Below are 12,785 nucleotides of genomic sequence, written 5' to 3'. Positions count from 1 at the left end.
AGAACAACAATTATCATACTTCCATGTGGTGATAAGGCCTTTGGAGGCAAATAAAATGGGACGAGTGGCTGGAGAGACTGGGGTGGGGCAGCTGACTTGGGAAGGGTGAATAGGGGAAGTCTCTGAGCAGAGGCCATCTACAGGAAGCAGAGGCCCGGACCCCGTGGAGGTCTGGGGGAAGAATACTCCAGGCGGAGAGCAGCCGGCACAAAGGTGGGGATGAGTCTGGAGTGTCTGGGGTGCGGGGGGGCAGTGAGAAGGCTGGTGTGGCTGGAAGCGTGAGTGGAAGATTCCATCCTTCAGCTCTCTGGGATGCATGCCCCGGCCCTTCCCTTTTCCAAAGTCAAATTGGATCACCTCCAGTGTGACTGGAGACTGCCACGTGGTGGAACGCTGACGCATGAGTCCTTGGTCAACTGCTTTTCTGGTGTGAGGCTGACTTGGGCCAAGGCGGGAGAGGGGAGTTGGAGGTAGTCTTCCTCCATCTGAAGTCTTAGTTTCACAGTTGTTGTTCAGTTGCTTAATTGTGTCCGACTCTTTGCCACCCGATGGACTGCAGCACGCCAGGCTTCCCTGTCCTTCACGATCTCCCAGAGTTTGCTCACATTCATGTCCATTGAGTTGGTGATGCCATCCAACCATCTCATCCTCTGTCGTCCCCTTCTCCTCCTGCCTTCAATCTTTCCCACCATCAGGGTCTTTTCCAATGAGTCAGCTCTTCATATCAGGTGGCCAAAGTATTGGAGCTTTAGGTTCAGTCCTTCCAATGAATATTCAGGGTTGATTTCCTTTAGAATTGACTGGTTTGATGGGTGAGGAGGACACATTTACTGGATGGGAACGACCCTTCTTTGGAGGCTGCAGACTCTTCACCACCTTGGGGGCTGGTGGTGGAGACTCCCCGGCTGCGTGTCCAGCAGGGCGCGTGGAGCTGAGCCCATTGCCACGCCAGTCCCTGGTCCCTAAACATCAGAATAATCAATGCAGTCGCTGTGTGGAACTCCTGCAACAGGGCTGGCAGCAGCAGTTTCTAAATATTGCTCAGGGTTGGGGGTGGGAGGCGGTAGGTAAGGCAAAGGGGTCTCAAGATGACCAAGTGAACTCAAGGCATGGACGATTTTTATTTTTTTAAAGATTTTTTTTTTTTTAATGTGGACTATTTTTAGTCTTTATCAAATTTGTTACAATATTGTTTCTGTTGTTTTTTTGGTGTTGGATCTTAGCTCCCTGATCAGGAATTGAACCCACACCCCCTGCATTGGAAGGCGAAATCTTAACCACCGGACCACCAGGGAAGTCCCATAGGCATGGACCATTTTTAAAGAGATGGTTATGTTTCCTGAGTTTCCGTCTTTGGCAGATTTCTCTGTATTCCTGTTTGCTTTGTGTTGCCCGAGAGGGGCCTTTAATCCTTGCTGCATAATTACGTACCTTAAGTCTTTAGTCCACACATTTTGCTTGAGTCTAGCATTTGCTGTATTAGTTTGGCTCCAACATGAGTAGAGGTTTAAGGCATAATCTTGGATGTGCAGTGGAAGTCCAAGAGACCTGTTATGTTTGAAGGCGTGTCCATTCTCATATCGGAGGGTGGGATTGGATTTTAATGTGATGAATCACTCCTTGACTTTCTTCTGGGTTTACCAGTTTTGCCCTTACAACCTGTGACTCGGCTCTTTAGAATGAAAATCTAATAAAACCGTAGAGTAAGGACTTCCCTAGTGTGGCTAAGAGTCTGTGCTCTCAATACACGGGGCCCGGGTTCTATCCCTGTTCAGGGAACTAGATCCTACATGCCACAACTAAAGATCTCGCATGCCGCAACTAAACCTTGCTGCATCCAAATAAATAAATAAAAACAAGTAATTTTTAAAGATGTAGAATAGAAAAGAGTAGTGTAGATTCATCAAGTGAGACTAACTACTCTAAGAATATCTTCAAAATTCAGTGCCTTCATAAAAAAAATTTTTTTTTTTTTTGTTTTCAACCTCTCTTCCGGTCTCTCACTCCTGTGACAGTCTCCACGGCTGGTGGGAAGAGGGATGAGAACCTGACCCACTTGATGGTTCCAGGACCCCCTCTTTGAGCAGCTCTACTGCCTCCCCTGCCCAAGGCTTCCCTTGGGTCCTCTGCATCCAACCAGCCAACGACCATGGGGTGTGCAGATGGCGCGAGGGGTGTGAGCCAGGGCTGGGGAGGGGCACGTCACTTCCGTTACCCCATTGGGCAGAACACGGTCATGTGACCGGATGTGGTGGGTGATCAGGAAGAATAAAGCTTTTCTGGCCCAAACCAAGACCTCAGGAGGCAGAACAGCTGAGCAGGGGCCAGGAGATCTGCATGGTAATAAGCTGCTGAGCCTGCGCTTTCAAAATGCCCTGATGTTTTCAGATCCACCGGCTAAGAAGGTAGGGGCTGAAGTTACACAGGAGTAAACATGACACACGCTCCCTGGGTTCTTCCTTCTCTACCTCTGGCACCTTTACAAAGAGGAGTTAAATTAATAACTTGTTGATGTGTAACTCTTGCCCTTTAAGCGTGTAAGCTCGAAGCATGCTGAATGTTGGAATCGTTAGTCTGCACATCAATACTCTGAAGGCATCTGTTCACTTAAGGAATGAAGCAAAGCCAAGGTTGTTTTTTTTCCCCCCGCGCTGTCCTTGGACGGCCAGGGCTGGTGCCCTCTGTGACTGGAAGCGTGCAGGCTGCCTGGGCAGGACTGGTGATGAATGGCCCCTCAGCTCAGCTGCCCTTGACCCTGCGTATCCTCTTCCCTTTCCGCTCCTCTTCCTTTTGCTGGTCACCAATCTCTGCTGGGCTTGGCATCCTTCTGAGTGTTAACACAAAGAACTTCGAGTTTGCTGGACTTGGGGGCGGAGGACTGGGGCATTGTTCCTGTCTCTCCTGTTATCGTTTGCTTTAATAATTCCCATTTCCTTCTATTCCCGTGGGAAACGGGAAGCCTTTGGAAAAAAACTTCTGTCGGTGGCAAAGAGTGTGGGCTGCAGATAGCACTGTTCGGAGAGAACTCACCCAGGGCCAGAGCTGGAGGCTCTTTGATTCACACAAAATAGGGCTGTTTCTATAGTTACCCTGGAATCCAACTTGTATTCCTAGCTCCAAGTACTTAAAGGAAAAATATAATATTACCCAAAGTGGGAAAAATGGAATTTCTCAAAAAAAAATAAAAGAGACCTGAAGGTTTGCAGGTCCGCATCTGTATATTAAACGTGTGAAGACTGTATAGTCCAGACAGTGGGTCCATTCTTGTCAAGCCATTTTCAAAGATTGGTAAGAAGAGCCAGATAAAAGACCTTTTCATTGAGGACTTGTTAGGTGGAAGGCACCTGAAGTCCTTTGCTTCTCATAGTGGACATGCGAGTGAGGCTTCAATGTGCCCAGCCTACAGATAAGGAAACAGGTCTCAGGTGGTGGGGGAGCTCGATGGAGTCCAATGCTGTGGCAGCTGAACAGGGAGTCAGTTCAATTCATTTTTTTTTTTTAATTGGAGGAATGATTGCTTTACAGTGTTGTGATAGTTTCTGCTGTACAACATCATGAATCAGCCAAATGTATGCATACACCCCTCCGTCTTGAGCTTCCCTCCCACCCCAACCCCATCCCATTCTTTCAAGGTCAGCACGGAGCAACAGGCTGAGCTCCCTGTGTAATGCAGCAGCTTCCCAGGTATAGTTCTCAAGAACGTGTATTCACAGCAGGTGTATGGATTTAGAAGGATGAGTTCACACTCTCTTTGCCCAGGAAGACAGAAACAGCATTGTAGGCAGAGGGAACAGGTATGTTCAAGGGAGGCGAGGCAATGCAGGCTGAGCCTGGGAAGTGTCTGCTGCTCCCATGTGGCAGAAATATCAGGGTTGGGACTGAAGTCCCATCTGGAAGCCACGCAAAGCTGTCTGCAACTTTATAATCTATGAGGAAAAGACTTGAGAGTATTAAGACAGAGGTTCAGCGTGATAATACCTGTGATCAGAAGGAGAGTAGTACCCAGAAAGTTAGAAGTGGAGTCATCAGAGCCTGACTCGACCTCAGTCCTGAGGGGAGCTGAAGAGTCGTCACTTACCCTGAATTCTTTGAACATCTGTGGCTCTGGCTTTCATTGGGGACCGAGTTTGCCTCACCAAGAACACTTTCAGGTGTCACAGCTAGAGTGGGGAGCTATTGACATCTAATGGGTAGAGACCAGGGATGCTGCTAAACATCAGACTACGTACAAGACAGTGCCCACAACAGAGAGTCGTCAAGCCCCAAGCATCAGCGGTGCGGAGGCCGAGAGGCTGACTCACGGTTGTTCAGGGTACAGTTGGCTGAGTGTTGACTCACTCCAGTCTCCACGACTCACAGTCTCCACATTTGTTTTCTCTTTTGGTCACCTTAGTGAGTCAGCGCTTGAGTTTCCTTATCTGTAGAAGAAAGATAACAGTAAGAATTCAGTTGCAGGACAAGCAGTTTTATGAACGGTCCAGCAGTTATTTTTAATATGTATGTTCTTTACAGACTCGTACTCACATAAGGAAGAAACCTCCTTACCCTAATGAAGGTGATTGCATGGGGTGGGTGGTTCTTTTTGGTTAACATGCTTATTACCTTTAAGCTAAAAACCCCTTTTTCAAGACTAATGCCTGTTTTTTTTTTTTTTTTGGAAAATTATTTTAGACTGATTTTTTTGTAGCTTCAGTTATGCCATATCCTGGGGTATCCAGTTTTCTCTACTGGCAAGATATGGATCCAAGTGGTAAAGAACACCCGTGTTGCCAAGGTCAATATATTGCTGGATATGAAATAAATTCACCAGGAGTGATTTGGTCTACAGATATGGGATCACTGCCAATATTGCTTCAACATTATAAAGCCTCTCACTGGATATGCTGCTCATGAAACCAGTGCCCTTTTCAATGAGCTCATTTTTGAATACTCTGTCAAGGAACCACAGAGCATTTGGATGGAAGGGACCAATGATTTTGTTCAGTCCACGTGTGCTTTTCCAGATGAACAAATGGGACCAGAGACATTTAGTGACTTGCTTGAGGTCATGTAGCTGATGAATGATAGCCTTTAGGTCCTGTTTATGAGGAAGTAGGTGTTTAAAAACCACTGCACCACACCAGCCATCTGTATTCAGGGTTGAGCAGGTGTTGTTTCCTTCAGGTTGAGCAGAGACGGATTATTTTGATTGAGATTTTGGGGTCTCTGTCTAATAGATGGGCTTCCCTGTGGCTCAGCTGGTAAAGAATCCACCTGCAATGCAGGAGACCCTGGTTTGATTCCTGGGTTGGGAAGATCTGCTGGAGAAGGGATAGGCTACCCATTCCAGTATTCTTGGCATTCCTTAGTATCTCAACTGGTAAAGAATCTTCCTGCAATGTGGGAAACCTGGGTTTGATCCCTGGGTTGGGAAGATCTCCTGAAGAAGGGAAAGGCTACCCACTCCAGTATTCTGGCCTGGAGAATTCCATGGACTACATAGTCCATGGGGTTGCAAAGAGTCGGACAGGACTGACCCATCTAATAGATACGCTTCCTCGGTGGTGCTAGAGATAAAAATCCTGCCTGCCAATGCAGGAGATGTAAGAGACTCAGGTTTGATTCCTGGGTTGGGAGGATCTCCTGGAGGAGGGCAGGGCAATGTATTCAGTATTCTTGCCTGGAGAATCCCATGGACAGAGGAGCCTGGCAGGCTGCAGTCCATCGTGTTGCACAGAGTTGGACACGACTGAAGAGGCTTAGCATGCACACACATCCACTAGATATCCTCTGAGCTGGGAGAATCGCATATCTGCTCATAGGAGAGGGTTTTCTTTGTAACAGTGGGTCTTCTTGTGCCTAAATGATCAAGGCTCCAAATTTAGTTGAAAAGGCTTTCATGCCCCCCCCTTTTAATTAATAAGTCCCATTTGTATTAAAAAAAATTTTTTTCACCATGTCACTTGGCATGTGGGATCTAAGTTCCCTGACCAGGAGTTGAACCCATACCCCCTGCATTGGAAACTCTGAGTCTTAACCACTGAACCATCAAGGAAGTCCCCCTACTGGCCACCATTTGTATCTAATTGTTACAGGAAAGAGCAGGGAAAGGAAGGTCCCTGTGGGAATGGTGAAAAATGTTACTTCTTGGGCTCCCCAAACCCATCTATCTTTCTCAGTGTTTGTTTCAGCAGAAATCCATAGTTAAGGTCCTTTGTGGCTCAGTTAGGTCTTTGGAGAGTTTCATTCCATGTGGACTCCCCCATGTTTATAGCACAGCAAGGACCATGTTGCCAGACAGGCCTGGGCCTTTGAATCTTATCGCCATGACTGAGTGGTCTCTCTCAGAGGTTTTCTCACCTGCCTAGTGGGGATAATTAGAGTACTAGTCTCCAAGGTGGAGAGGACTCAAGTACTTTAAACATTGCATTAAGCGTTTTGCATAGTACTTGACAAACGTTCACAGCTTGATGCACTTGCATGTGTGCTGTGGCTTCAGTCGTGTCCAGCTCTTTGCGACTCCGTGGACTGTGACCTGCCAGGCTCCTCTGTCCTCGGGGTTCTCCACACAAGAACTCTAAAGTGGGTGGCCTCCTCCGGGAGATCTTCCCTACCCAAGAAGCAAACCTGTGTCTCTTACGTCTGCTGCACTGTCAGCTGGGCTCTTTGCCACTAGTGCCGCCTGGGAAGCCCAAGAACTTCATGCATATTCACTATTACTATTTTTAATATTACTATGATTATTGTTATTTTATTATGCACCGTGTCTAACACAGGGCAGGTTTTCAATAAAGGTTGCTTCTCTTTCCGAGTAACTCCTCTGCCACCAAGTCACTATGTGGCCCAGAAAAAGGCACCGTCCCCTCTGGACCTCAGTTTCCTATTTTGAATGAAATGAAGATGGCCCCTTCCAGCTCCGCACATTCTCTATGCTTCGTCTCTGGAGTCTGTGATTCTGCACGGCCCAAGAATCCAAAGTGACAGTCATAGGGAAAAGGGAGGTGAACGTATTGAGGATGCAAAGAATAGTTCTCACGGTGCCGATTTGCTTGTGATGGCTCACTCTGTAATCAAATCAAAATAATCAGGAGGAGAAGAAAGAAATGAAGCATTGTGGCAGCTTCAGTGTTGCCATACCGCTCATGGCTTTCAAAACGCGGTTTCATTTCTGATTAACTGGTTCTGGTACCTAGGTGAGTCACCCACACATGCAACCAGGGTAGACAGGAAGAATAGGATCCTTGCTCTGTGTAGCCCTTACTCCTAGAACCCCACTGATCTCAAATTAACGTGGCAAGATATTTCAAGGGCAAGTAACTTCTCTTATCTGAAGCATAGAGATCTGTAGTCAGACCTCCAGGGATCACAGGACACATCTATGACTTAGTGAGAAGGCCTTCCCATCTCTTTTCTTAACTCAGTTTCCTCATCTGTAAAATGGGAAATATTCATGGTTGGGGGTGTGACAGGACTTTCATAAGAGGACGCATAGCCTTGTGTCTGACACATTGGAACCTCAAAAAATGCTGTTTTCTTTGTTTAAAAAAATGTAGTAGGTTAGCAACGCTCTACTGGAGGCTTCTTTTTGTTAAAAAATGTATGATTCCAAGTTTGAAGGGTTGGTTGATCACAGGGCAATTAGCAAAATCTTTTAATGGATTTCAAAAGAGGAAAAACGTGGGCAATGATACAGAAAGAATTGTCTATTGACGCAGTTTGTAGAATTCAATAAATATTGTATCAGGTCCAGGGTGGAAAAAGGATGTTGCCGAAATCACTGTGATGTGATAGTCTAAAAAAATAAACCCAACAATAGGCCAGTGCGCTGGCCAGCAGGAAGCCCCAACAATACCCCCACCTTTTTCCTGTACCTTACCCGGAGTTCCTTCCAGGCCACACAGATAACCGATGGGTGATAAAAAGTCACGGACTGGGTCTGGTGCCAGCAGAGAATGGAAGAGTGAGTGTCAAATCATTATCTGATCAGAGAACAGACTCAGCAAACACCCTTCCTCGGCTGCGTTTAAGAAAGTTCCTGGTTGGGCGGGGGGCAAGTCCTTTATTCACCTGAGCGGTCCCTCTGAGTCACGCTGACCCACTGAGACTCAGTTCCCCCAGAAGAGGACCACCTCCACCCCTGGGTCCCTTTTAGCATCCTGCCCAGTGCCTTCGTTGCCCGCAGTGATGTAAACAGTAATTTCTCGCATTTATGAGAGCACCGAGCTCTCAGCCTGCTTCCCTTATTCCCTTTAGCTCTGGAGGCAGCTTTGACTATTCCCTCCGTGGTTCATGCAGAGCTGGGAAACTGGCATGTGACTCATGCCCTCTGGGCTCCAGTTTCCTCATCTGCAAAGTGGGCGATAATGACAACATCAGTCTTGGTGAGTTGTTGTCAGGCTTATGTGAGATAACGCAGGCAGGCTGTTTAGCAGTGTGTCTGGCATCACTTACTATATTTTCATAATGAAATAAGAGGTAATTGCTATGAATAACAGTCCTGTAAGGGACCGTAGTATCTCCATTTTAGAAGTAAGAAAATTGAGGCTCATTCTATTATATAAGCATTGAGCAGCATGTCCCATGTACTATTTTAGACTGGGCTGAAGAGAGAGAGGTTGTAAACAAACATAAAAACAAGACGTATTAGGTTCTGAAAGGTGATTTGAAGAAGGCAAAACTGAGGACAGGAGGAGAGGGTGAAGGAGCTGGTGGAGGTGGTCTGCTTGATTAGGGAGGATGAGCAGGGGCCTTTGCAGCAGGGATTTCTGTGAGACGGAAGAATGGGCCTTGTCAGCATTGTGGGGAAGAGCATCCAGGCAGAGGGAACAGCCTGTGCAAAGGCTCTACAGAAGTTTCTTTGTCAGGGGAATGGCAAGCCCCCTGGGTGCCCAGAGCAGAGTGAGCCAGGACCTCAACAGGAGATGAGTTCAGGAAGTCAGGCTTTGAAGGCCCTGGTGAGGATTTCCAATTCTATCCAGTGACAAGCTGCTGTAAGCTGCTGAGTAGAGGTTTTGATCTGAATTGAACTCTGTATAAAGCTCACCCTGGACCCTGTGGAGGAAACAGGTTTGCAGGTGGGTAAGATAGGTTCCAATATTTTGGCTACTTGATGCAAAAAGCCGGCTCGTTGGAAAAGACCCTGATGCTGGAAAAGATGGAAGGCAGGAGGAGAATGGGGCCACAGAGGGTTAGATTGTTAGGTGGCATCACCGACTCATTGGACAGGAATCTGAGCAAACTCTGTGAGACAGTGAAGGACAGAGGAGCCTGGCGTGCTGTGGTTCGTGGGGTCCGCAGAGTCAGACACAGCTTAGCGACTAAAAAGAAAGGATCAGGTGCATCAACCTGAAGACTTTGTGGCTCAGAAAAGCAATGATGGTGGCTTGGGCAAGACTGGCAGCAGTTTAAATGTTGTAAATCATCTACACCTCAATAAAATTACAAAAAAGGAATAGCAGCAGTGGAGTTGATAGAGATGGTGACAGATGCTAAGGAATAAAAAGGGAGCCTGAGAGTGATTCATTCTTTTAAGATTTTGGGGATGTGGACCATTCTTAAAGGCTTTATTGAATGTGTTACCATATGCTTTCTGATTTATGATTTGGTCTTTTTGGCCACAAGGCATATGGGATCTTAGCCCCCTGACCAGGGATCGAACCTGTACCCCCTGCATTGGAAGGCAAAGTCTCAACTGCTAGACCACCAGGGAAGTCTCCAAGAGCCATTCATTCTTAATCCTTAAAGAACTGCTGGTCGACCAGGATATAGAAGCTAGGCTAGGAAATAGTAAATGCCATAAATTCTAGGGATAATGTTTTCCTTGGATTAAGAAGAACTGGGATTATCATGGCCTGTCAGTCAGTACAATGTTTAAGGAAAGCTTGGGACTTCAGATGTACTCAGAAAATTTGAATAAACCAAGAAATGAAATGAGAGAACCACTCAATTTTGGAAGATCTATCAAGGGGAGACACCAACCAGAACAGACATAAAGTTTAATGTCTGTAAATATTTAGGTCATTTCTAGCTTTTTGCTCTGCAAAATAACGTTGCGGCAAACATCCATGGAATAGCTGTGCGGCCTCAGGTGTTACAGAACTATTCTGGGCCTCATTTTCCTCATCTAGAAAATAAAGAAACCATCAGGATTTACTTTATAGAACTGTTGTGAGAATTAAATGGGTTTAATGTGTAAAGTGATTAGGGCAGTATTTTGCACGTATTAAACAGTACAAAGATGTGAGCATTTCTTTAAAGGTACCAAAGAGCAGAGTAACTGAAGCATGAGTGTATACATTTTAAATATAAAAAAATCTTTAATGAGTCTACAAATGGCAAATGCTGGAAAGGGTATGGAAAAAAGGGAACCTTTCTACACTGTTGGTGGAATGTAAATTGGTGGAGCTACTGTGAAAAACAGTATGGAGATTCCTCAAATAACTAAAAAGAGTTGCCATATAATGTTGCAGTCCTACTCCTGGGCATATATGTGGGAAAAAAGAACTATAATTTGAAAAGATACATGCACCTTATGTTCATTGCAGCACTATTTACAATAGCCAGGATATGGAAGCAACCTAAATGTCCTTTTACATATGAATGGATAAGAATTGTGCCAATATGATATATATATATATCAAGCCAGTCAGTCCTAAAGGAAATCAGCCCTGAATGTTCATTGGAAGGATTGATGCTGAAGCTGAAGCCCCAGTACTTTGGCCACCTAATGTGAAGAGCCAATTTATTGGAAAAGACCCTGATGCTGGGAAAGATTGAAGGAAGGAGGAGAAGGGGGTGACGGAGGAGGCGATGGTTGGATGGCATCATTGAATCAGTGGACATGAGTTTGAGCAAATGCTCAGGGAAATAGTGAATGACAGGGGAACCTGGCGTGCCGCAGTCCATGGGATCAAAAAGAGTTGGACGTGACTGGGCAACTGAATGACTATATGTGTGTGTATGTGTATGTATGCTACACACACACACACACACACACACACATGGAATATTACTCAGCCAAAGAAGATGAAATAATGCCATTGGTAGCAACATGGATTGACCTAGGATGATCATACTAAGTGAAGTCAGAAAGAGACATACCATACGATATCACTTTTACGTGGATCTAAAATGTGACACAGATGAACTTCTCCACAAAACAGAAACAGACTCGCAGTCATAGAGAATAGACTTGTGGTTGCCAAGTTGCCGAGACAGAGGAAGGTAGGGGAGGAATGAAGTATGAATCTGGGTTAGCAAACTATTATACCTCGGACAGAAAAACCACGAAATCCTACCATAGAGAACATGGAAATACATTCAGTATCCTGTGAGGAAACCATAATGGAAAAGAAAGTGAAAATGAATGTGTGTGTGTGTGTGTATATATACACATAATATGCATCACCGAATTATTTTGCTGTATAGTAGATATTAGCACAACATTGTAAATCAACTATACTTCAATAAAATAAATTTAAAAATATAAAGAAGCTGTTAAATATAAATAAGGCTCTCCCCGCTTTTTGCTCTTCATAGAAAAAGTTTGCCAACCTCTAAAATAGACCTGGCGTAATTGACCTTTTTAAGTAACTGCACCAGTTTATAATCCGTTTAGCAATCAGAATATGAGAATATTCCCTTTATCTACCCTTACTGATGTTTATTATTATTAATTTTGACAATTTTAGCTAAGCAGATGGGTCAAAAACTGGTTTCTTAATTTAACCTCCATTTTCTTGATCAGAAGTTCTCCAAGTTTTTGTTCTCAGGGCTTCCCGACACTCTTCAAAGTGTTTGAGGGACCCTAGGAGATTTTGTATCTGTGGGTGATAGCTGTCAAGATTTACCATGTGAGAAATTAAAGCTGAGAAATTTAAAACATAATTTTTATCTAAAAGTGGCAATAGTAAACCTATTACATGTTAACATGGATGACATTTTTTTAATCAACGTGAGAAATGTTGGTCTCTCAGTCATGTCCAACTTTGTGCAACCCCATGGACTGTAGCCCGCCAGGCTCCTCTGTCCATGGAATTCTCCAGGAAAGAATATTAGCATGGGTGGCCATTCCCTTCTCCAGAGGATTTTCCCAACCTAGAGATAGAACCCTGGTCTCCTGCATTGCAGGCAAATTCTTTACAGTCTGAGTCACCAGGAAAGCCCTTTATTATTATTATTTTTTTTGACCAAGAGGCATGTGAAATCTTAGCTTCCTGACCACAGATTGAACTCATGCCCCCTGCACTGAAAATGCAGAGTCTCAACCACTGGACCACCAGGGAAGTTAACGTGGATGACAGGTTTTAAATAGAAGAATTATACTTTCTTGAACAAATTAGAAGTGAGAAGATGGGCATCTCTCTGCGTGTTTGCAAATCTCTTGGTGTTTGCTTAATGGAAGAGGTGATTTCTTACATCAGCTGCTGCATGCAGTCTGCTAATAGGTTGTTGTAGTTGAAGAAAATATGGAGAAGATCAATGTCATGTAAATTTGTGATTGGGAAAGGGGGGATATTCTCATAGCTTTTTGAAATAATTCTTTGTTCCCATACCAAAACTCTACAAGTGGTATTGGGTTTGGCCAAGAAGTTTGTTTGGGTTCTTCCATACTACCTTATGGAAAAACCTGAAAGAATTTTTTGGCTGACCTAATAGGAAAGGTTACATTGTACAGGAGACAGGGACCAACACCATCCCCATGGAAAAGAAATGCAAAAAAGTGAAATGGCTGTCTGAGGAAGCCTTGCAAATAGCTGTGAAAAGAAGAGAAGCAAAAAGCAAAGGAGAAAAGGAAAGATATAAGC

The 12,785-nt window shown here is 44.9% G+C and overlaps 1 protein-coding gene across 7 annotated transcripts in view; it reads left to right on the top strand.

Moving 5' to 3' along the window:
* The window catches only part of LDB2 (LIM domain binding 2), a 477,514-nt gene that overhangs the window by 38,698 nt on the left and 426,031 nt on the right, over positions 1 to 12,785 (top strand). The gene's annotated exons all lie outside the window — the stretch shown is intronic.

Source organism: Moschus berezovskii, chromosome 5 (genome assembly GCF_049115385.1).
Source record: "Moschus berezovskii isolate FMDL1 chromosome 5, NW_MosBer_1.0, whole genome shotgun sequence".
Taxonomy (NCBI): Eukaryota; Metazoa; Chordata; class Mammalia; order Artiodactyla; family Moschidae; genus Moschus; species Moschus berezovskii.
Note: the sequence above shows the minus strand (reverse complement) of the source record. Positions and strands in the feature narration are given on the sequence as shown.